General features: G+C 41.2%; 2 pseudogenes; one reads left to right on the forward strand and one right to left on the reverse strand.

Moving 5' to 3' along the window:
• The first annotated feature begins 211 nt into the window (after positions 1 to 211).
• Positions 212 to 9,723, forward strand: LOC120441518 (annotated as a pseudogene).
• Positions 9,724 to 18,639: 8,916 nt separating this feature from the next.
• Positions 18,640 to 25,512, reverse strand: LOC120441519 (annotated as a pseudogene).
• Between the last annotated feature and the right edge of the window lie 912 nt (positions 25,513 to 26,424).

Raw genomic sequence — 26,424 nt, forward strand, 5'->3', positions numbered from 1 at the left:
CTCGCACCGACGGGACCTGGTGAGCCGCTTCTTATGGGAGCTGCTTTAAATAGGCCGTCCCATCCGGCTTCGAAGGACCAAGAAATGTAGGGGGAAAATCCCAAATAGAAGGCTGCCAAGTAAAACAGAGACACAGTGAGACAATATAATCAATTACATGTACATGGGCGAACGTCTCTCGAGAGAGTCACACAGTACACTTCTTTATTGCAGGTTATATAGGCATGGAGGCAGTCTCCGCCTGTTCTCAGAATATAGATTGCTTAACTGACAAATGCATATCTTGCTAAAACATTCTGTCCATACTATACTAAACGTCTGCTTAAGAGGAGCTTTCCGTTCTTTTTTACACAGGAACTTGTCTTCACAGGCATTTGATAAAGCATAGACAAGGCTTCATGTTTATCAGGGTGAATCGTCATTCAGAGTTTACACAATTACAAGCAAAGCATATTTGAAGAATAAACAAAATCTTTTCACACATCTGTTTTTATATTCACAGCAACGATGATCCTGGAAACCCAGCCATGGAGAATCTGCTTGAAGCTCTCCTTGACCAGCCTGGATTTGGTACCAAGTGCATGGAAAAGGAGGACAACATGACGTAAGATCATCCCATTGAACTGGTTTCAGTGGTATTTATGGAGGCAGTAGTAAAGATAGAAGGACTTGTGGTGCTGAGACATCATGATGTTAAATACAGTGTATTAGCAGCGCCGTAGCTCCGCAAACGCACATAACGCACACTGCGTAGGGCACCAAATGGCCGGTAGGGCACCAAAAAAATCAGGGTCGTAAAAAAAAAAAAAAGTAAACCATATTAATACTATAAATATCATATGCATTAATATGGTTAAACAATACAAAAAAGCAACATAAAACAATTTTCCCGAGAAAAGGGTGAATCTGCTTTGTGCCCTGTCTCCAGTCTCCTCCTGGTGCCCCCCGCACTCCCAGTGGTCTGTTCTATAATGCCTCAATTCGGTATTGGTAAACACCTGTTTGAACGTGGCCTCGAAACGGCAACAGGAGTCGGGAGCGGAGAAAAGAAAGAAGAAGAGGAAGCGTGATGAAACTCAGGCGTCGCTTGCCGGTAAGGCAATGTTTAAATAATAACAATAAGAAAAAGTTCATTATTGTAGCCCTTGCTTGCACGCTCATGTCCGTCAACTCTGTGATAGCTCCTGTTAGCAGTGTTCATACTGTGTTAACAAATGTTGCAAATGATTGATGTTGGGTAGTTTGTTTACGTTGTGGATATGAATATAGAATGGACTACTAAAAGCAACTCATCATGGTCACTCAATTGACGGTTTTCAGATAACGTTAGCAATCGTGAGACTAGCATTTCCCTCCTCAGGTTGCTAGCTGGCTAACGTCATGCATGCTACTGATTAACCTTAACTTTGGGATAGGTCAGTGATGCAGTCAAGTATTATTATCAGATTAAACAAGATTACTTTGTATGTTGCTGCATTTCAGGATATCTATAAAGACGCATATCTTATTTATGCGGCATAAATAAGATATAGGTTTCATATTACAGTGTAATATGAAACCTATATCTTCCAGTAATATAGATTTCCTACTTGCGCATTTATATCAAATTATGTACAGCATGTTTATATTGCCATTTGCCATTATGAAAATCTATACATGTAAAATATAGTTAGTAATTTTTAAATGTACCAGTGACTTACTTAATTTATTAGTCTTATAATGCAATTTTTCGTAGGCCTACTGTAGATTCAAAATTGTATTTCTGTAAAATCCTGAATATTTTCTCTTGTATGCAGGGTCAATGCTTAAATATGTTCAAGGAGGATCTCAAGGACAGGATGAACCATCCAGTAGTAGTGCCATCCCTGGACATCAACCACCAGCCATTGTAGACCCTGCAACAATCCCTAGCCAAGAAGAACAAGAACCATCAACCACCAGTTCAGGTACAGTTCCATACACAAGTACCACTGAGAGTCCTGTCACTGAGAGACTATCAGAAAGTGACACTGTGGAGACATGTGTGCCCCTTCAACCGATCCTGCTCTTTGGCCAGCTCACATTGTAGATGCTGATCGTGTTGAAATTGTGCGGAGAGGTCCTTTTAATGTCAGCTCTGATTTTAATTTTCCAAAGGGGCCTGAGTATTTATTTGTAACAGTATTTTTAACCTCCTTTAACCTTATTTATTTGTTTAACTGTCATGTTTGTTGTTATTTAATTAAACAAATTCCACTGAGAAATTCAAAAGTATTAATGTTTTTTTTTTGTTTTTTTTAAGTGGCGGGGGGGGGGGCACCATAAAGCATTTGTGCTTAGGGCACCCAAATGGCTAGCAACGGCCCTGTGTATTAGGCACCAGAAAATATTTATTTTCCTTACACAGATATTACTGCTGTGGCTAAAATGTATGCACGTTTTCAGAAAGTGTCGGTTTTAGTTTGGTTACAGAGTGGTTAGACAATATAAAACCTCCAGTGGCATTCAGCTGAAATTGCATCTCTATATAAGTAAACATATAGATTTGAGTAAATCTGCATACTTTTTTTAATATTTTCACTGCACATCGATGACTATGACACCAAAACTGTCTTCTCCCTGCAGGGATCCTCAGTGTGAAGCTGGGCGGGGTGGTTTATTCATGAGGCCACAGTTATCTTACTCTGCCTGGGACATGTTCAGCAGAGGCAACTGGAGCAGAGACAGACCCTCACCTGAATGTCAGTGCAGCACAGAAGACGTCTACCGAATGCTCCCCGAGTGTCCTGAGGGTGCTGGAGGGCTTCCGCCTCCACAGGTCAGCGCGGGATCAATCGGGACTGATTTACTGTAACACAGTGATCAGTGAAACGATCTCTGCACCATCAGAAAATATCACCAGTTAACTCGTAACAGAACCAACATTATCTGATTTTTTTTGTCATGAAATGTTTGTTTTCGTTAAATACTGTAGACTATGTCTGGACTGTACTGGACCCCAGTGCTTTCAACTGACCCATTGCAGTTTTTTATTTTTCAGATTAAAAGGCCGACTGGAGACATCCTGCAAAATCTGACAAGTTATAACATCTCAGATTACCTGGTGAAGACCTACTCTCAAATCCTTAAGAAAAGGTACTTCATTAACTCAATACAATAAAAATATACATATAGCTATCATTTATTTTGATCCCAATTGACCGAACACTTCACAGTATTCATAAATGTCTTCATAAACTTTGACTGATTTGCATTTTTCCATCATGATTGTAACTCTGTGATCGCTTGTTTCTCTCTCTGCCTTTAATAGCCTAAAAACCAAGAAGTGGGTGAATGAATTCAGGTAAGCTGTTAAATTACACTTATCACAGTTAAATAGAGGAGATATTTTGTATATATCTCTTTAAATGCTTTGTACTGGTTTACATGAACTCGGTTGAACCACCTTTGTATTATTTCTAAAATGTATCACAGATATGGTGGCTTCTCCCTCGGAGGCAGAGCTGTATCTCAAACCCAATATCTCCAAGACTCGGTCATGGCCATCAGGACTCGTTTCCGAGTCCCACAGGTACAGAGAGCCTTAAGATGAGTGCTTTAATAAGACTAATTCCTTTTCTACCTTTTACAGAGAGAATAGCAGGAAAATGGAAGTAAAATATTTAAAAGGGCTGGAAGTTCTACTGCTGGTGCCAGGAAAAGCTAGTCCTGACCAGAGCACCGGCTAATAACAATAAAAAGCCTCACCCACCATCCCCCACACCACATGATTCCCCATTAAAGCAGTCAACACTGAGAGTGTGCTTTTTGCTTCATCACAGAACAGTTCACTGGGAAACCTGCTGCACAGACTCCCAGAGGTCTTAGGAGGGCTGAACAGTGAAAACAATGTGAAGGTAAATGAGCATCTTTTATCTGTCTTTGTGTCTTCTGTTTGTTTTTCCACAGACTTTAAAGAAAGCGATGTAGGTGATGCGTCCAGATATTTCTGTCAGCTCAAACGCTCCCTTTTCTGTGCTCAGGTGTGGTACAACAACAAAGGCTGGCACGCCATGGTGTCATTTGTCAATGTGATGAACAACGGCCTGCTGAGAGCGAGTCTGCCACCAGGTCCTGAGAGGAGGAAGCACGGCGTCACTGCCTACAATCACCCACTCAACCTCACCAAGGAGCAGCTCACCGAAGTAGCCATGTTAGTTCACTGCTGTGGAGAGTTCAAGTTCACCAGTTTGGCTCTTGTGCTCGTTGTATTAGTTCTATTTATGTGAGGGGAAGATTAGAGTGGATTTAAACTCTGTGCACTGTTGTTAAAAAATATTTATTCTTTTTTTTCTTTTCTTTTTTAAATAAAGAGGTCCACAGTCTTCTGATGCGTTTTTCTCTGCTTTCTTCTTCAGGATGACTACATCGGTGGATGTCCTGGTTTCCATCTGTGTGATCTTTGCCATGTCCTTCGTGCCGGCCAGTTTCGTCCTTTTTTCTGATCGAGGAGCGAGTCAGCAAAGCTAAACACCTGCAGTTTGTCAGCGGGTCAAACCAATTCTCTACTGGCTGGCCAATTTTACCTGGGACATGGTCAGTACAGCTCGAGATAGAAGAAGTTAACTGTCCTCAGTCAGACAGATTTGTATGCATCAGTGTAAGTCAGGAAGTTTCATCAATCCATTTACTACTGTAAAGGGTACTGTCACTGTAAAGACCATTACACACAGCATTGAGCGATAATGAGCTGGTCCGGATGTTTCTGAACAAGACAAGGAAGAAACTGAGATTTCACGGTTTGATCCAGGAGTTGCAGCTGTATCACGGTGCTTTCGCACACATTTCAGGATGTCAGTGGGACAGTTTGAGCTCTCGTTGGCTTCCACATCTGAGGAAGCAGAGACAGAAGTTCAGAGACCTGATTGACCTGGAGAAGCGTCTAGCTGTGTGTCTGAAGTAAAATAGTATTATTTTACTGTTTGTGGATCCAATACATGTTTTGAGCTACGAGCTCTTGTTGCCAAATGCAGTGGTCAGATTGATCAATGCTGTTTATTCAGACACAAAGAAATCAGAAAATTCAAGCTCAGTATGAAAAAATAAATGTCCAGGGAAATTACTGAGCATGAATAGTTGCATTGAGAATCGTCCCAGAAACATTTTTAACACGAAATATTTGTACAGATTTTACATGTCAGGTGTGTAAAGGCCTTTAGACTATCATCACATACTTGACTAGATAAAAATCCAGGCTCAGGATAGTTTTCCCTTTTTTTTGTCTTTGTTTCCAGTTAAACTACACCATTCCTGCTATCATGGTGGTGCTGATTTTCATCAGTTTCCAGCAGCAGTCATACGTTTCTGAGACCAACCTGCCCGCTCTTATCCTGCTCCTCCTGTTCTACGGGTGGTCCATAACCCCTCTTATGTACCCAGCATCCTTTGTGTTCACTGTCCCAAGCACAGCTTATGCATTTTTGACCTCCAACCTCTTCATTGGAATCAACGGCAGCATTGCCACCTTCGTCCTGGAGCTGTTTGTAGATGAGGTAAATTTTACGCAGCCGTGAAGTTCAATTACTACTTCACCTGTGTTCTAGGAATAAGTAAGGGATAAATATATGTAAATAACAGTAACTATGCTTTTAACTCTCTTGTTTTACATTTTCTTAACTAAGGAAATGTTCCTTAAAATATTTCTCTGCAGTAGAAACATAATTTTGTTTAATGCACCTTTAACTAATCCATCATATGTGAATGATTTTGTCTTTCCAGTATCTGAACGAGGTGAACAGAATCCTGGAGGTGTTTTTAATCTTCCCTCATTTCTGTTTGGGACGAGGACTTATCGACATGGCCAAAAACCAGGCCATGGTGGATGCCTTCAAAAGACTGGGTACATATTAGTCAGCCTCAAAAGGGTTATTTGCTCTTACAAAGACTAAATATAGATGTATAAGTATAGAAAGGTATAGAAATATGTAATGTCTCTCCTCCAGGTACCAAACCAAGCCTGGACCCCTTCAGTGGGACTTTGTAGGAAAGAACCTTTTGCAATGGCAGTAGAAGGTGTCGTCTTCTTCATCTTTACCATACTCCTTCAGTACAAATTCTTCATCCGCTACAGGTAAAAATCTCTATTTTTAACCTTCTCTGCACTCTTGTTTCTCAGGTTGTTTCCCTTTTCCTTCCTCTTATTGCTGCCGTGCAAGTGTGTCAGTTTAATGGATAGAAATTCTGAAATCAAATAAAAGTGGGATCTGTGAGTTGGTGATTGGTTGCTTGTGTGTTTGTTCAGGCCTTGGTGGACTAAGCCTGAGTTGCCTCCTCTTGGTCCAGAGGATGAGGATGTTGCGAGAGAGGGTCAAAAGTGGAAAAGCACACTCAGACATCCTCACCATGATCGACCTGAGCAAGGTACAACGTGCAGGAAAATGTAAACGCTGAACTTGTTTAGGTCACTAATTAACTCTACTGCAGCTAAATGTTTTTCATTCGAGAGACTCTCACTGATGAGCTGACACTGTGAGTTGTTAATTTCAGCTTAAAAGTGTAACAAATAAGCTTCTTGTTGTTCAGGTTTATAAAGCCGGCAGAAAGCCAGCCGTAGACCATCTTTGCCTCGGGATTCCTCGCAGCGAGGTGAGGGATCTGCGCACCAGTGATTGTGAAGACACACACACCACCTTTGGCTATCAGCTCTGTGTTCTTTATCCATGTAGTTACAGCCACATTATCACAGGGACTGTTATAATAATAATAATAATAATGATAATACATTTTATTTATAGGCGCCTTTCAGACCCTCAAGGTCACCTTACAGTAGCACATAAACAATACCATAAAAAACATTAAAAAAGATGTATATGTAGCAAACATGGTAGATAAAATTTAGACATAAACAATCATGAAAGCAAATATAAAAACTGAGCAAGGTAAAAATGGCCTAAGACAGATCAGGTGTATGCAATTCTGAACAGATGGGTTTTGAGTAGTGATTTAAAAGAGGTGAGACAGTGTGTGGTCCGTAGAGCAAGTGGAAGTGCATCCAAAGTCTCGGGGCAGAACAACTAAAGGTTCTGAGTCCCACGGTAGTCAGGCGAGCAGGTGGAACAGACAGAAGGGAAGCTGAAGAAGAGCGGAGTGTACGAAGGGGTGAGTATGTATGGAGAAGATCGGATAGATATGGAGGAGCGAGGTTATGAAGCGCTTTGAAAGTGAGAAGCAGGATCTTGAAATTGACACGGAGGTGAATTGAGAGCCAATGGAGCTGTTTAAGAACAGGTGTTATATGTTCAGTGGATCTGGTTCTGGAAATAATACGAGCAGCTGTATTTTGAACCAACTGCAGTTTATGGAGGGATTTATGAGGTAGACCATAGAGAAGAGAGTTACAGTAATCCAGACGAGATGTGACAAGAGCATTGACAAGTATGGCGGTACTGTGTGGTGTGAGTGAGGGACGAAGACCGTTAATATTACGGAGATGAAAGTAGGAAGACCGAGTGATATTATTTATATGTGCTGTGAAGGACAGAGTGCTATTGAGGATGACACCAAGACTCTTAACCTGAGGGGAGGATGTGACAACAGAGTTATCAATGGATAATGAAGGACTGGTTGGAACTGTAGTCAGTTTTGATCTGGTGCCTATTAAAATGAATTCTGTTTTATTGCCATTAAGTTTAAGAAAGTTGTGCGTAAACCAGACCTTGATTTCACTTAAACAGTCAGAAATGGATGTGGGTGGGAGAGTAGCTGTGGGTTTGGAGGATAGGTAGAGCTGGGTGTCATCTGCGTAGCAGTGAAACTGGATGTTATGCTTCCTAAAAATATTACCTAGGGGTAGGAGATAGATGATAAAAAGTAAAGGACCCAGGACAGAGCCTCGGGGTACACCGGAATTAACTGGAGTAGATACTGATCTGTGAGGGAGTAATTGAACAAACTGTGAGCGGCCAGAGAGATAAGAAGTAAACCAGGCGAGTACTGTACCATTGATGCCAATAGATGCTGTTTTATATTGTAAATGCAACTTGAGGTACTGCTTTTCACCACTGTAACTGCTATTTATACTTTCACATGTAGTGCTGCAGTTTCTAAAAATACCATCGTTACTAGTAATGGACCTTCTACTTTTTCTATAGTTGCTTCTGCTAGTAAAAGCCTCTGTTATCTTATGACTTAATAACTGAGCTGTGTGTATATAAATAGATGTTTTTAGCATGCTGCTCTTATGTCTCTGCCGTCCAGTGTTTTGGGCTGCTTGGGGTCAACGGAGCTGGGAAGACTTCAACATTTCGGATGCTGACTGGAGATACACCTGTCACTCATGGAGAGGCTTTCCTCAGCCAGCACAGGTACAAAGCGTGTCTGCTGCAGTGACTTCAGCCCCTACAGAACTACTATTGTACCAAACCACAGACATTGCATCAGCTATTTCTCTGCTCTCAGTGTGCTGACAGAAATGGAGCGGGTCCACCAGCTGATGGGTTACTGCCCACAGTTCGATGCCATCAGCGACCTGCTCACAGGTCGGGAACATCTGGAGCTGTACGCCCGCCTGTGGGGGGTGCCAGAGGAGTTCGTCTCTAAGGTGGTGTAAAATTCCCAAGCTAGAGTTTTATGAAGGAAGATATGTTGAAGAGTTGGTGTTTTTCTCCAAAAGTTGAATCTGTTCATCTGGACGTAGCGTTTGTGGGAGAAACGTGTCGTCACTCATCCAAGTGACTTCTTCAGTCTCAGCTGACTGACGCTGGTTTGAACGTGGAGTCAAGGAGGCCATTTACGTGAAGAGGGAAAGACCATCTCTGAATCGAGGAGGGGGCCTAAGGGTACATCTGTCACCATCTTACAACGCTGTGATTGCAGCCATTCCCCAACTCTCTGTGAATGGTACTCATGGCCATTGATCAGTGTTCTTTGATCAGTGGGTTTTGGTCAGTGATTGTTGATCAATGGTCATGGGAATTTGCATAATTATGATTAAGGAACTGACCTCCCAGCCCATTGTTCCTTCAGTGGGCTGGTTTCAGTCATTATGCAAATGTACTGTTTATAAGGTTTGGGGAAACCTGCAGTCAGCTGAGACTGAAGAAGTCACTTGGATGAGTGAGGAAACGTTTCTCCCACAAAACGCTACGTCCAGATGAACAGATTCAACTTTTGAGATTTACTTTCCTGGATGATTGAGAATGCATCAAGAAGTTGGTGTTTTATTTTGCTAAATATGTGGTCATCGTAAAAATCTAGGTTTTGTCATCTTTAAATGTTATTTCAAGAGGTGAAGTATCAAGTTTGGCTACAGTCAGCAGTTTCTCTGCTGTTCTCTAGGTGGCGCAGTGGGGTGTGAAGAAGCTGGGGCTTACTCAGTATGCAGATCAGGAGACTGGAGGCTACAGCGGGGCAACGAGAGGAAACTCTCCACAGCTATCTCCCTCATCGGGTCTCCACCTGTTATATTCCTGGTGATGATTCAGCTTAATAGAAAAGATGATGTGGTTATTATTGAATGACCTTCATCCTTAAAATATTCCTAACTTATATCTCACTCCATATCTCCTCTATGCTCCCCACCACCTTTTGTCAGGATGAGCCCACCACTGGCATGGACCCAAAAGATTTTGTGGAACTGCATCCTCAGTGTCACCAAAGAGGAAGAGCTGTAGTGCTAACCTCACACAGGTACGAGTCGGTTCAGCTTTATTTCATTCCCGGTGGAGTTTTGTATTGTAAAGGCAAAATATTTACTGCTGTCTCTAAATGTTTGTATTGTCAGCATGGAGGAGTGCAAGGCACTTTGCACCAGGATGGCCATCATGGTCAGCGGCAGGTTTCGTGTCTTGGGTCTGTGCAGCACCTGAAGAACAGGTAACCAAACGCTAGTGCTGTGCGATACAGCAAATATAGGGATACGATCCGATACCAGCTAAACAATATCCACTTACCTCTACGAAACGCTGCACTTCTCCCTGATTTAATGTCTGGTGTGTTGTCTACATTAGACAGGCTGAAAGTGCATCCTGTAGTGTTTTGCATTTCACCCCAGTTCTGACTTAATACTGAAAAAGTACCGCAAATGGCCTTGACCCTTTCCAAACGGAAGGTGAACAAATTCATGAAGAGGTCAGGATCTGAGAAGTTTATCTCTTCTCATGTAACAGTCGTGAATCACGTGCTTCGTTTCTTCCTGTCTTTCAGGTTTGGTGATGGATACACCATCATCCTTCGTTTGGCAGACACCAAATCGGACCCTGACTCGTGTCCCGTCAGCGCCTACATGAAGGAGTGTTTTGCGATACCCGATCTGCCAAATCCCACTTTAAAGCTTGGTCATAATTAAACAAGACTTGGGTCAGTAAAGAAAGAATAAGTCTCAGTGATACTAAAGCCCTTACCTTTTGTAGGTGTTTGTCAACTTTGCCAAGGATCAGACTGATAGACTACAATCAAGAGACATCTTCATGAATGGAAACAGAGAGGCTTCACGACAATTCAGTCTGTCAGTTAGGGTGGGGACAGCTTATGACTTGGGGAGCAGCTGCATGAATTTTGAGTTGCACAGGGCTGTAGTCTTCGCCAGATTCAGCAAAATGCTGCAAAAATGACCAGATAGAGCTTCACAGTGCAAAGCAACCAGAACTGAAGGCAGATACAGTAAAGGCCTCGCAAGGGAGGAAACAACATTTGATATCTATGAGTTCTACACTCCAAACGGTCAATTATTAACAAAAAAACTTGCTTGTTCAATTCAATTTGAGCCTTTGAAAATGGGGGGATTGTATAAAAATGTCTAAATCCTGAACGAGCATTTTCAAGGATTTCAAGCACCTGTACAAACCCTGTTCAATGTTCACTTGAAAGACCACCTTATAAAGTACTTCTAGCTGAAATGATGAGGACAAAATCCGTGCTGCTTGTTATGTGAAAAATCTGAAAGTTGTGGCTGAATTAGACAAACACAGTGAAAATCTTCTGAAGTCTCAGTGTCCCCGTGTGTTGATGCAGACTGTGTGCACACAGAAGACTCAGTGCCAGTTATCAATTTAGTTATTTATTTTTGCACTGCATTAGATAACATCAAAATAGTGTTTTCAAAAATGGCAATAATATTCCCAATTGTGTTATTTTTATGTTGTAATCTTTATGAAAAAACTTTTAAAAAAAACCCCAAAAAACCTACCTCATAATCTTTTGAGTCTGGTATATGGCGGGGCGCTGTGGACACCCAAGTTTGTGAATGCAATAACTCAAGAAGGAGACAATGTAAAATTTTTAAATTAATACCATGGTTGCATTTACTGAAAATCTCTGTAAGGTTTAAATCTCAGGGACCTTGACTTCAAGGTCAGAGCTTAACTTTTCTAAAGAAAAGAGGATTTTCCCATTTATAAAACATGTATGTCTACTAGGAGGCTAAAGGTTAGCACTATGTTTAAAAAGAGTTACAAACAACAATTAGATGATGCTTAAAGCTGGTTTATTTAATAAACATCCAGTTTGTTTCCAATTTGGATCAAATTAGGTCTGATTGAAGTACTGATGTAATGGTAAGTTGTCCGCTGCTCCGCTTTGAATATTGGTAAGAACTTGACACAGAGATTACTTAATGGATTTTAAGAAAAATTGTGCCTTAGTTCAAGAACATGTTCATCAGTTGTTTTTATCTTTTTAGGCTTTTCTTCCCTTTTAAATTTTCACAAGAATTGCTAGTTCCCCTAGAGTTTTGGCCACCCCAACAATCAAGTGATTCCCTATGAGCAAGCAATGAGCGACAGTGGGAAGGAAAAACTCCTTCTAAAAGGAAGAAACCTTCGACAGAACCAGGCTTTCTTAAAGGGACAGCCATCTGTCGCGACTGGCTGGGGTGGGGGGAGTGAAAATTTAAAAAAAAAAAAAAAAAAAAAAAGCCAAAGTGATCATTATTGGAGCAGCTTAATTAATTCTTGCAATGTAATCTGCTGTTAATGGCTTTTTCCAATCCCTGTTTGTGTTTTTGTCATTTTTGTCCGTGGTTGAAGCAATGCTGGAGATTGATTCTCTATGATCTTTCTGTTTTGAAGGCTGCTGAGAGACCACAAGGTTTTGTCCCCCTGTGCTACTCATGTCAGGGAGAACTCTTAGAGAGGCCAGGACTGAAAAAGGGGTGATGGAGAACCTCCGAGGGTGTTATGCGCTGGTTTGGATCCAATGCTAACATCTGTTTGATTAGGCTGACAAATACATTTTGGATTTTTTCCCCGCACCCCCTTATCTTCAGTAGTTGTTCAAGGTCATCGAGGCACTTAAGTCTTATGCATCGAGTGTCCTTGGACTGATAACCTGTCTCATCTTGAAATTGTCTTTCGGTCTTAAATGTCCAGCGCTGTCCGTTGTAGTTGTCTTTTATGAAATAGTCATCAGTGTATAAGCCAGAATCTAAAACGTGATCTGGTGGCTGTCCCTGGGTCTGTATGATGAATTTCAAAACATCATAATCATTTCTCCCAGGGTAGAAAGGAAACCCTGTAGCAAGCTCCACAGCTACCAGCCCCAGGGACCACATGTCTATTGCTTCATTAAATAGACTACCAATCACAACCTCAGGTGCTCTATAACCAACCGTCCCCACACAGTCACCAGGAATCACTGTAGATGCGGGACATGCAAAGCCAAAGTCTATAAGTTTGACTTTGATGGGACACTCATAGCGGTCCACAACCATTATGTTTCTAGGTTTCAGGTCAGCATGCACTATTCCCACAGAACCCAGGTGGGACAGAGCATTTGCAAGCTGAAATAACACTAGCCTGATTGCGCCTATTGGGAGAACCTGGTTATTCCGGTCCCGCATGTACTGCCACAGGCTTTGATCGAGGAGTTCAAAATTTAAGCAGATGCTGTCACCGTCGATGAAAAAGTTGTTCCATTGAACAATGTTGCATCTATCTGCATCCAAGCCTCGCAGCAGCATCAGGATGAGAATTTCCTTTTCTGCCTGTTGCAGAATTTTAGGTTCTTTTTTGTTGACTTTGATAGCAACAAATTCGTTGGTTTTTGTATTGCGACATTTGGTTACAATACCAAAGCGCCCTTCTCCAAGGAAACCCTCAACCTCGTAGTGATCTCCCAAAAGGGTCCCTTTAGATATTTTAAGATCATCTATAGAGGAGGATGTGTTGGCTGATGCGTTGACGTATTCTTGTTGAGAAAATTCTTCTGAGTTTTGGGAACTGCAGCTGATTTTCTGCGTTCTTTCTCTTTTGCAACTTGAAGGCTGCTGAGAGACCACAAGGTTTTGTCCCCCTGTGCTACTCATGTCAGTGCAGGGAGAACTCTTAGAGAGGCCAGGATTGAAAAAGGGGTGGTGGAGAACCTCCGAGGGTGTTATGCGCTGGTTTGGATCCAATGCTAACATCTGTTTGATTAGGCTGACAAATACATTTTGGATTTTTTCCCAGCACCCCCTTATCTTCAGTAGTTGTTCAAGGTCATCGAGGCACTTAAGTCTTATGTATCGAGTGTCCTTGGACTGATAACCTGTTTCATCTTGAAATTGTCTTTCGGTCTTAAATGTCCAGCGTTGTCCGTTGTAGTTGTCTTTTATGAAATAGTTATCAGTGTATAAGCCAGAATCTAAAACGTGATCTGGTGGCTGTCCCTGGGTCTGTATGATGAATTTCAAAACATCATAATCATTTTTCCCAGGGTAGAAAGGACACCCTGTAGCAAGCTCCACAGCTACCAGCCCAAGGGACCACATGTCTATTGCTTCATTATATCGACTACCAATCACAACCTCAGGTGCTCTATAACCAACCGTCCCCTCACAGCCACCAGGATTCACTTTAGACGCGGGACATGCAAGGCCAAAGTCTATAAGTTTGACTTTGATGGGACACTTATGGCGGTTCACAACCATTATGTTTCCAGGTTTGAGGTCAGCATGCACTATTCCCACAGAACCCAGGTGGGACAGAGCATTTGTGAGTTGATGTAAAATTGGCCTGACTTCGCTTATGGGGAGACCCTGGTTTTTCCGGTCCTCTATGTAGTCCCACAGGCATTGGTCAAGGAGTTCAAAATTTAAGCAGATCCGCTGGTGGTCAAGGAAAAATCCGTTCCATTGAACAATGTTGCATCTATCTGCATCCAAGCCTCGCAGCTGCTCCAGGATGAGAATTTCCTTTTTTGCCTGTTGCAGAATTTCAGGGGGTTTTTTGTTGACTTTGATAGCAACAAATTCGTTGGTTTTTGTATTGCGACATTTGGTTACAATACTAAAGCCCCCTTCTCCAAGGAAACCCTCTACCTTGTAGTGACCTCCCAAAAGGCTCCCTTTAGATATTTCAAGATCATCTTTAGAGGAGGATGTGTTGGCTGATGCGTTGACGTATTCTTGTTGAGAAAATTCTTCTGAGTTTTGGGAACTGCAGCTGATTTTCTGTGATTCTTCTCTTTTGCAACTTGAAGGCTGCTGAGAGACCACAAGGTTTTGTCCCCCTGTGCTACTCATGTCAGTGCAGGGAGAACTCTTAGAGAGGCCAGGACTGAAAAAGGGGTGGTGGAGAACCTCCGAGGGTGTTATGCGCTGGTTTGGATCCAATGCTAACATCTGTTTGATTAGGCTGAAAAATAAATGTTGGCTATTTTCAGTTCTTCGGCAACCCCTCAGTATTCGTTCCAGGTCATCGAGGCACTTAAGTCTTATGCATCGAGTGTCCTTGGACTGATAACCTGTCTCATCTTGAAATTGTCTTTCGGTCTTAAATGTCCAGCGCTGTCCGTTGTAGTTGTCGTTTATGAAATAGTGATCAGTGTATAAGCCAGAGTCTAAAACGTGATCTGGTGGCTGTCCCTGGGTCTGTATGATGAATTTCAAAACATCATAATGATTTTTCCCAGGGTAGAAAGGACACCCTGTAGCAAGCTCCACAGCTACCAGCCCCAGGGACCACATGTCTATTGCTTCATTAAATAGACTACCAATCATAACCTCAGGTGCTCTATAACCAACCGTCCCCACACAGTCACCAGGAATCACTATAGATGCGGGACTTGCAAAGCCAAAGTCTATAAGTTTGACTTTGATGGGACACTCATAGCGGTCCACAACCATTATGTTTCTAGGTTTCAGGTCAGCATGCACTATTCCCAAATAACCCAGGTGGGACAGAGCATTTGCAAGCTGAAATAACACTGCCCTGATTGCGCCTATTGGGAGAACCCGGTTCCCCCGGTCCCGCATGTACTCCCACAGGCTTTGATCGAGGAGTTCAAAATTTAAGCAAATGCTGTGACCTTCAACGAAAAAGTCGTTCCATTTAACAATGTTGCATCTATGGGCATCCAAGCCTCGTAGCTGCTCCAGGATGAAAATTTCCATTTTTGCCTGTTGCAGAATTTCAGGGTTTCTCTTGTTGACTTTGATAGCAACAAATTCGTTGGTTTTGTATTGCGACATTTGGTTACAATACCAAAGCGCCTTCTCCAAGGAAACCCTCTACCTTGTAGTGACCTCCCAAAAGGCTCCCTTTAGATATTTCAAGATCATCTATAGAGGAGGATGTGTTGGCTGATGCGTTGATCGTATTCTTGTTGAGAAAATTCTTCTGAGTTTTGGGAACTGCAGCTGATTTTCTGTGATTCTTCTCTTTGCAACTTGAAGGCTGCTGAGAGACCACAAGGTTTTGTCCCCCTGTGCTACTCATGTCAGTGCAGGGAGAACTCTTAGAGAGGCCAGGACTGAAAAAGGGGTGGTGGAGAACCTCCGAGGGTGTTATGCGCTGGTTTGGATCCAATGCTAACATCTGTTTGATTAGGCTGACAAATACATTTTGGATTTTTCCCAGCACCCCTTATCTTCAGTAGTTGTTCAAGGTCATCGAGGCACTTAAGTCTTATGCATCGAGTGTCCTTGGACTGATAACCTGTTTCATCTTGAAATTGTCTTTCGGTCTTAAATGTCCAGCGTTGTCCGTTGTAGTTGTCGTTTATGAAATAGTCATCAGTGTATAAGCCAGAGTCTAAAACATGATCTGGTGGCTGTCCCTGGATCTGTATGATGAATTTCAAAACATCATAATCATTTTTCCCAGGGTAGAAAGGAAACCCTGTAGCAAGCTCCACAGCTACCAGCCCCAGGGACCACATGTCTATTGCTTCATTAAATAGACTACCAATCACAACCTCAGGTGCTCTATAACCAACCGTCCCCACACAGTCACCCGGAATCACTGTAGATGCGGGACATGCAAAGCCAAAGTCTATAAGTTTGACTTTGATGGGACACTCATAGCGGTCCACAACCATTATGTTTCCAGGTTTGAGGTCAGCATGCACTATTCCCAAAGAACCCAGGTGGGACAGAGCATTTGCGAGCTGAAATAACACTGGCCTGATTTCTCTTACTGGGAGAACCCGGTTCCTCCGGTACCGCATGTACTGCCACAGGCTTTCATCAAGGAGTTCAAAATTTAAGCAGATGCGGTCACCGTCGATGAAAAAGTCGTTCCATTTAACAATGTTGCATCTATCTGCATCCAAGCCTCGTAGCTGCTCCAGGATGAAAATTTCCATTTTTGCCTGTTGCAGAATTTCAGGGTCGCTCTTGTTGACTTTAATAGCAACGACTTTGTTGGTTTTTTTATTGCGACATTTGGTTACAATACCAAAGCGCCCTTCTCCAAGGAAACCCTCAACCTCGTAGTGATCTCCCAAAAGGGTCCCTTTACATATTTCAAGATGATTTGAGGTGAAAGTCATCTTGACTGACTGAAATGTGTTTGTTTGCTCAGTGAATTAGTGAGAACATTTAAAAAAAATTTGGTTTCTGTCATAAAACTCTCACAAAACTTTTCAAAAGGGTTTTGGTTGCCGTCAGGTCAACGTCAGTTAAGCAGTAAAGTTTAACAGTTTAAAGCTCCTATTTAAGGATTTTTTGGGATCAAAGATCAAAGCAAGGTTGTGATGTCACATAGAATCAAAAGCATTCCAATGTGTGTGTGCACGTGTGTGTGTGCACGTATGCATGCACTTGTGTATTATTGTTCACACTAAATTTGACCCTAATCAGTTTAATATGAGTGAATAAAAAAAATTGTTAGTTTTGGAGAATTTTGAAATTAAGAAACTGAGTCATAAAAATTTCTGTGTATTTGTTTATCTTTTCCTTACATACCACGTCAAGCTTTTCTTTGTATATATGTTATGTTGTAGGTTTGGGTGCAAACAAGAAATCGATTAAAATGTTTTATTTCAACCACCATCAGCCTTATATATTCATATTCATTCAAGCAGTGTTTTTAGAGCTTTTCAACCCTGGCCTCTCTTCTTGCTGGGCTATGGAACATGCAGATATGTTTATGTTTAAATTATAACACCACATTCTAATCTGACATGTGTTTTTTTTTTTTTTTTTTTTTTTTTTAACAACTTTATTGGAAATTATTCTAATCTGACATGTTATTCTATCCGGTTGTTCAGTGATGACGTGACGAATCCTACTTCCGGGCCTAAAGTAGTCTGCGTTTAATATGGCTTTTGTGTTGTTAACATGTTTAATGTTTTGTATTTTCTTCTATTTAATCTCAAAAAGCTCCTAAAACAGTCAGTGATCACTGTTGACCTCCCTCGGCTTTTATTACTGCTAATCATTTATTTAAGCTCAGTTTTTAAAACCTTACGATGTAACTACAGCACAGACCATTGAAAAGCAGTATATGAATAACTAACCTCGTATTGTGGATGGATTATCTCACTTGTTCTCCTGGCTGAAGTTTGGTCCTTTTACAGCATCCTGCCATGCGATTACATTTGTTCCTGACCACCGAGAACACTCACGTTAACTTTTATCGAGTGGAAAAAAGTTAGCTTGTTTATGTTATGCTAACATAGCTGTGTCGCTAGCGATCACGTAGCACATCATTATATACCAGCTAGCCAAACTTCAGTAACCCTACAAACGTCACTGCTGTTTAGTTTTCTGTCTTCATTTATGTTGGAAGTGATAGCAGAGCTGTACGTTTGAATTTGTTTCCAAAACCCCGCAGTCAGGACATGCTATATTGTATTTAGATAGAAGCTAGCGAGCTAACTTCCTGCTAACTTCTAACGCCGTTAAATATCATAAATTCCGTCTTCATGGATGCCTGGATGTTAAACTCAATTGTTACACCTGGTAGAGCAGAACACTGATCATTTTATTAAAGATGAAAGACTTTAGATAGTTTTTCAACTCTCAGTAATGCCACAGTGATCGTTTGATATATGGACCTGCAGCAGAGTTTAGGCCCAGACACGGCCAGTGACGTCAGACTGAACAACCGGATACTCAGCTGACCTGTTAAATGTACAAATATATATTTGTATAAAATCTTTTTATATGTGATTTACGTATTTAATTTTCTTTATACAAAGTTTAATCAAGATTGCTCTTCTCATCCAGGAGGAATTAAGGAACACATACATAAAACTTTTATACTACGATGATTACCCTTAGAAAAGTGGTCCAAAGGCATAATGTTGCATGATGATATTTCAGTTTAAAATGGATAAAAAGGATCTTGATCTCGAGCAATGATGCTGGAGAAGAGCTGTTAGCCTTCACAGCGTATAACTGTGCTGTTAGGCCAGCAGAAGGAGAACAATCTCAAGAATAAAACTAGGTCTGATTTTAAGTCAATATTACAAATGTGAATGAACACTTTAACTTCCATTTATTTAAAGCACTCACACAGATTTTGTTTTCAGCATTCTGACGATAATAAAATGAGAAAATGGAAAAAAAACTTAAATCATTTAATAGTTGCAGTGATACTTATAAGTATGCACACATACACAAAGATTTTTCAGTTTATTGTATAAAGCTCTCAAACTTTTGGGCATTTTCAATTCAAATGTTGGCATAAGTCAATTAAATATAACATGATTGGCACAATTATGTGTACATGTAATGGAAAATTTGACAGGGCCCCGAGGTGAACATAATTCAAAAACAGGCTGGGCTCTACACAGTACACAGAAATGAGCACTACATGACATTCAGAGTGACAAGTCAAAAGCCTGAGAAGTTGGATTTTCACACGCACACTTTGGTTGTTGACAAAATGCACCAACAGGTCAAGTTTTGTTACTCTGCTGCCGTCATTATAAAAAGAAAACAGAAATAAAGTCTCTTTTTCCTTAAATAACCTGGATACATGTTTCCAAAACCCAAGTACAGTACAAAGTAGAAAATTGTACAGAGAAAACATAGAAACTGTGTTCATAAGGCAGAAGTATTTTCCAGGGATGCAAATACTGAGATTTAACATACCTGAGAGTCAAAGCTCAGCAGGTTTTATCCCCCATTTACTGTAGGTACAGTATACATTGAATCCGTGTTAGTTAAAAGCTGTGTGTTCATGTAAACCAAGAGAGCACTCTGTACGTTGATGCACCAAAACATAGAATAATATAGTTTCTTATCCTAAATATTGGCTATTACTGACATAACACTGACAGTGTGCAGTGACAGCAGCAGTCTGTCAGCATCTATGCTCGATCTGCTGCACATTCAGAAAACTGAACCTAATGCCCACATGGCACACACATGCACTGGAAGCAGAACTCATAAAGCTGCTACTCAGCTGTCACAAAAGATGCCTCTGATTGAACTGTAAGGGTTTCTCAGACCCACCTCAAAGCCTCAATCTGCCTCTAAATAATACACACAGTAGAAAGAGAGTAACTATAATTTGCAAGTAGCAATGAAAGAGATGTACTTTCTTGTGAGTAATAAATTGATTAAAATTTACGCTTCATGCAGGCTACTGTTTCAGGCGGTGATGCATTTCATTTAAGAACGGTCCTAAAACCTTCACACACAGCGCTGCAGACTCCTCACAGACCTTACACAGTATGCTTTTTATTACTTTCAGGACTTACTGCTGTAATTTACTGTGCCTGTTTTGTCCAGTGTTAAGTCCACTGTTAGTAAACTTCAGCAGCTGGATTTCCTGTGCTGCTTGTACACACACCGTGGGGTAGAAATGTAACGGTGTGACAGCAGAGGTCAAGTTACCAACCTCAAACAGGTATCAGTTTGTAAGCCTCAGATGGGACTTTGTGTCCAGACCCTGCTTTGCTGAGCTGTATACTCACTACATATTACCCAACCTACAGTTTAAAATTCAACTTTAAGCACGAACTAACCTAGCTAACGCTCCAGTGATCAATTCTGTTGCGTTTTTGGATCTAGTTAATGGAAAATTGACAGAGAGAAAGAGAAGCAGACATTTTAGCTGGGTGGTTATTACAAACAATGTGTGAAGACTGCACATCATATCTACATTTCAGAGCTCCTGTCTGCAACAGGAAGAAACAAAAAGCAGGCGTGGTCCTGTCCTCAACTCATCTGCTCCAGGTAGGCAGACAGCAGGAGTCCAGGAGGCAGGAACTCTTCTTGTTTGTTCACCACTTCAGTCTGACGTAAGCCATTGTAGTCGCTGCCTGGAGGCCCAACAAGCAAGAAATAGACTTTGATCACTGTGATGTGACTGAAACAAACTAAACTGGCTTAGCAGGCGCAGCCAGGATTGGATAAGTAGGATTATGTAAAGACAGAAGCATTTATAATGATAAATCTTCCAATTTTAATGAGATGAAAAGATGATACATGCCAGTAAGTCTTTGGGGGGTTTGTAAAAATACATTATTGCGTTTTTCTTTTGTTGGTATTTTTTATTTCGTGAAGACGCTGTTCAAAAATTCTGTACATTTAAGAACACACAAAGTGGCTTTAGTACGAGTGTAAATACTTGCAACTGTAACACTCCCAACAACAAGGAAATTTGCTGTTAAATTCCATGTCTGTTCAGACTCAGAGCACACATATGTAGTGAAGACTCAAGGATTTTAACAGGCAGACACCAGACTACTGTCACCAACTCTGTAATATAGTCTCCTTTTTGGCATTAACGTCAGAAACGTGTTAGCGCTGAGTGTTTAGTTTCACAGTATTGTTTAAATCAGTATATTAATTCTTGAGTTATAATTATAGCTTAAATCTGCATAAACAGGAATTCATATTCACCACTTATATTCAGTACATCTGACTATGAGCAGCAGATTAAGTAAAAACAAACAAACAATTGGCTCCAGGTGTCCATGAGTTATTCCAGCTGAGTACAACTAATTATGAATTAAGAATATTTATTTTTCAAAACCCCGACTTACTTGTTTGCTTAAAACAAATTACCACCCCCCAAAAAAAAAAAAAGAAAATTCAGATATTAACATGTTTTGTTTGTTTAAAACTAATATCATTATGAAACACTGTTTTCTGCTGTACTGTCACTTTGTGGTTGGTTAAATATTGTATTCACCATGAGGAATAGGGGCCCGGTATGCCTACACCTCTCTCTTAGAAATATATATATATATATATTTTTTTTTAAAATACTGTTTGCTTTGTTGCAATCAGACAGAAATAAAATGAGTGAATGAGAAGCTCATAGGTTGACACAGGCGCTCAGCGACCTTCCCTTTACACAGCAATATAACGAGCTGAAATAACCAATCGGCTGAGTCGAACCTTTACTGCAAAGAGACATGCCACAGAAGAGTTGTGCTCATCGACACAGACAGACTCAGACTGCAACATGTTGGCAATCTACCATCCTAACTTTACCCTAGTGTGACTGAGCCATTATGTATTATTGCCACTCACTTGCAGAGACGAGGTCCATATACTGGCAGATGGCGTGAAGCAGCAGCCTCTCAAAGCTGATTGACGAACACAAACAACAAAAATGTGACAGTTATTAACCCACTTGATTCAAACTGACTACGTTTGTGTAGTGTACCAATTTCCCCGCACATCTCGACAAAGGGAGACTGTGTATTCACCACCGGCTGTAAGCTATTTTCTCCTGTTCCTGTTGTGTTCCTGTCGCTATGGTGACAGACGATAAAGACTTGATGTAATCTAATACAGCAGGTTTACCTCCATGTTTTGAACCTGCATGTTTGTCAGAACAATCCAAACAGCAGCACTGTTGAGATGAGATTAATTAACACATTAATGAGGTGCCAAAGCAATGCACTGAGGGTCACTAGGTTGTAATTTGCTCAGATTTTACATGACAAATGACATTCCACTGAGCTCTCCAGACCACTTCCCACAGGTGTAATTCCACTGTCCATTATCAAAGTCTAACCAATTAAAGACTAAAGTGAATGAAAAGCTTTTGAAGAAGCACAGACACACCAACTGAAAGAAGAGGATTTCTGCCTGCTGCTGAGGTTGGTTGTGTAAACTGAGTGAGGTTGAGCGTTGAAGAAGCTCAGAAAGTTTTCCTCCAGAACTTCCAGCGTTCCCTGAGAGAAGCAGAAACCACAGATCTCACAAAATTCATAGTTTGTGTTTGGGAAAATACTAAACTTCAGCAGGCGATCTCAGGGAGTCCTGCTCTCATGTCCCCGCATCATCTTCGTCCCTGATAATGATTAGGGTATCTTATAATTTCTGATTTAATTCAGTGTTTCATTGGGCACATTCATACAACAGAAGGCTAATGAACATCCTCTTTTCACAAATTTCAAACATTATATAAAACATAAAAAATAGGAAGATTAATCAATGAGGAAATAACTCTTGCAGCACGAAGCCACAAGCAGATGGGTCTATTAAGAGGACCCACCAGTGGTGGTTAAGAGATAACTGGCTCTGCATAAAACTAACATGAGTTGAACTTACTATTGGGGCTGGGCGATATGGCCTAAAATCCATATCACGGTATAATTTGAAGCATGTGCGGTAAGGATATATATCACGATATATTCTTTTCTTCTGTATAACGTATTTTACACACTATAGGGCACACTTAAAATCCTTTAATTTTCTCAAAAATGGACAGTGTGCCTTATGTATGAATTCTGGTTGTGCTTACTGACCTCAAACAGATTTTATGTGGTACACCACGCACAGTAATCTGTCAAATATGTTTTAGTACGACTTTGGTAAGCTATAAAGCCGCACCGCCTGATGAATTGTCGGAGCATTACAGCTACCGTAGTCAGGAGCCTCGCGGAGTAATCTGGGTCCAAAACACCGTCTGGTTCAGGTCCCAATAGTCAAACGAACACTGCAGCATCACTGAGAGTTAAAAACTGTCTAAATTCTTTCATCTTTAATAAAATGATCAGTGTTGCTGCTTTACCAGGTGTAACAATTAAGTTTAACATCCAGGCATCCATGAAAACAGGATTTATTAAATTCAACGGAGTTAGAAGTTAGCAGGAAGTTAGCGCGCTAGCTTCCACCTAAACATGATATAGCATGTTCTGACTGAGAGATTTCTGAAAAAATTCAAACGTACAGCTCTGCTATCACTTCCAACATAAATGAAGACAGGAAACTAAACAGCAGTGACGTTTGTAGGGTTACTGAAGTTGGGCTAGCTGGTATATAATGATGTGCTACGTGATCACTAGCAAAACAGCTACGTTAGCATATCATTAGCACAGTGAAGCTAAAGGATGAACGCTAACTTTTTCCACTCGATAAAAGTTAATGTGAGGGTTTCTGGTGGTTAAGGACAAATACAATCGCATGGCAGGATGCTACAAACGGACTACACTTCAGTCAGGAGAACAACTGAGATAATCCATCCACAATACGAGGTTAGTCATTAATATACTGCAACAACATGGGAATAGAGCAGCTGCCAGAGAATTCAGCATTAATGACTCAATGGTACAGAAGTGGAGGAAGCGCAGTTTTTGGCTTTCCCCATATTCCAAAAGTGCTTCATCTCTTTGCTATTACTGTCGCCCGGCATAATTTGCAGATGATGTTGTTTGCAGCTGCTGCGATGCTTTCGACCAAAATAGGCGCAGCTTGTTGACACCAACAACATGCACTATCGCAGTAGAGCGGTATAGTAAAAATCTCTACCATTGGCCAAATTAATATCGTTTCTACCGTATACCGTTTATACCGCCCACCCTACTTACTATAAAGACAACGACTTCAAATACATGAGTGATGCAATCACTGACCAAACAGTGAGAGATTTGAAGCAGAGAAGACACTCACCATGGGGATTTGTTTCCGCCTCAGAGTTGCTCGCAACCTGCGATCGATTCTCTGGAAGCAGTCCTGAGCAGTGAAGGCAGGATTTACTGCAGAGAGAGACGACAAAGTCAGACAAACAGCTCCACTTTAAAGGCTCAAAGGGTGAGACTCACCATTCCTCTGGTCTTTGAGGAGCTGGTTGGTGTTTTTCTTCTTGGCCTCTCCTGCTCCTCACCAGAGCAATTCATGAAGTCGTTCCACGGCTAAAACAACAACAAGACAAGAAATGACATTAGTCAGCGTCCCTGATCTTTCTAGGTGGTCTTCAAAACCCTGTGCCCTGTGAGACCCCGCACAAGCCAAACCACACAGTTTACATTTCTTTGGACACATAAACATGGTTTTTGAGCGGCAGTTTCCTGTGGGACCTCTCAGGTAAATATTGCGCACACAGTACACAAAATTTGAGAACATGACACGGTGAAATTATAAATCTTTTCTTAAGCCGTGCGCACTTCTGCAACAAATGCCACTAATTTGTGTACCTCTACATAGTTTCCATTGGTGCAGACTTCATAGAAGATGGATGGGATGGCTGGGTTGCTGCAAACCTCCAGATCGTCTTTGGAGCACTCATCTTTCTCAAGGAGATTAGCAAGGTAGGGTGCTAATTTTCAAAGGAGAAGATTAGAGAGAGATAAATGAGCAAAGCAATGACAGGTTTATGACTTTATAACTAATGTAAAAGTTTTTCTCATCCTCTAAGGTATTGAAGCCACTAACGTCAGAATTCTTTGTAAAAATGTTGCCCAGCAGCCTCGGGAGCCTCAAATACATCTTATAAAACATTTTGAACTTGCACACAGAGATTCTTCCCCAAAGTAATCCTTTCAATGCTTTCCCAGCATTGCTCCGCCTGCAGTCTCTGACGCCGTCTTTTAATTTACGTAAAATGAGAGCTTACTGTTCTCCTGTCGGTGGAGGCTCTTCTTGCCTTTGGCCCTGGGTGTGAGGTCAGAGTTGCGGATGGCTTGGTTGATATAGAACTGTTTCTTTTGGTGGGTGACACTCGCTTGGCAGGAGAGCTAGGCAATGAGGTGCATTTACGCCCTCTACCAGGCTGGAAAAACAGAGCACAGTGGATCAGTTTAGTGAGTTTGAGTTGATATATCTTTCAGAAGAATTTCCAGCTTCCAATCTCAAAATCTGATTGAGTTGTTGGAATTTCGAGGGAATCAAGTTAGCTTACTTGTTCCTCAAGCTGCTTTATTTAAACCTATCCAACTGCTCAGATGTGAAGGTAAAAGCAAGGTGTACCCTGTAACAGGCCCGGTTCACAGAAGCCCTTAGCAGGATAAACACATATAACTGACTATTTACTTATTTATTGTGTTACAGCCTTTCCTGCACAACACCTGGTACAGGTGCACAATAATAATTTCACCCTGAAACGACATGCAATAACAGCTGTAGTAAAAATCTATTGAAATACGCATATTTACATGGATGGCCATGTAATCACCTTATCTGAGGAATAAATAAGACAAAAGCATATAGATCAGTGGTCCCCAACCTTTTTTGCGCCACAGACCGGTTTATGCCCGACAATATTTTCACGGACCGGCCTTTAAGGTGTCGCAGATAAATACAACAAAATAAAACTAGTACCGGTACCGAAAAAAAGATTTATTCATAACACACGTGAAAAGACCCAGGAAAACCGAGTTGACAATAAAATCGATAACAGAATAACGCTGAAAACCGATAAAAACCCTGAAAACAATACATTTCACACCTGAGCCTCAACTCTCGCGGCCCGGTACCAAACGACTCACGGACCGGTACCGGTCCGAGGCCCGGGGGTTGGGGACCGCTGATATAGATGACATTTATCCTACTAAAACTGAAAATACACCCATGAAAACTGCAGATTTTTTCCTCCTCTGGTTTCTCTATGTAACTGGGTCAGAACAGAGCAGAGCATCCCACAGCAGCTTCAGATGTAGGTCAGTGGGTGTCTGTGTGGACCGCCTTTGCTGGAGCTTCTTCCTGTGAGCTCAGTTGTCAACATGCTGATGCCATTTTTAGCCTGAGCCCACAGGTTATTAGCAACATAATATGATGTAATCTGTGCCTGGACTATTTAGGTTCGCCCATACTCTCCCTCTGGCATCCAAACCTTAGTTTAATAAGTAAGACCTAACGAAACATGTTTCAATGCAACCTTAAAAACGCGTATTAGTTATTATGGTCGGTGTTGCGATTTCTGGCTTAAAACAGGATTTTGAACATTAAAACCGCCTCTCACCTTTAGACTCCGCTACAGGAAGGCTAGTTAGGTGCTAAAAGGCTAACAAGGACAAGTGTTTAAATTGCCCTTTAACTCTTAAATAACCAAAACCAACTACAGAGTGTACTGAAATTTT

Source organism: Oreochromis aureus, linkage group 8 (genome assembly GCF_013358895.1).
Source record: "Oreochromis aureus strain Israel breed Guangdong linkage group 8, ZZ_aureus, whole genome shotgun sequence".
NCBI classification, from domain to species: Eukaryota; Metazoa; Chordata; class Actinopteri; order Cichliformes; family Cichlidae; genus Oreochromis; species Oreochromis aureus.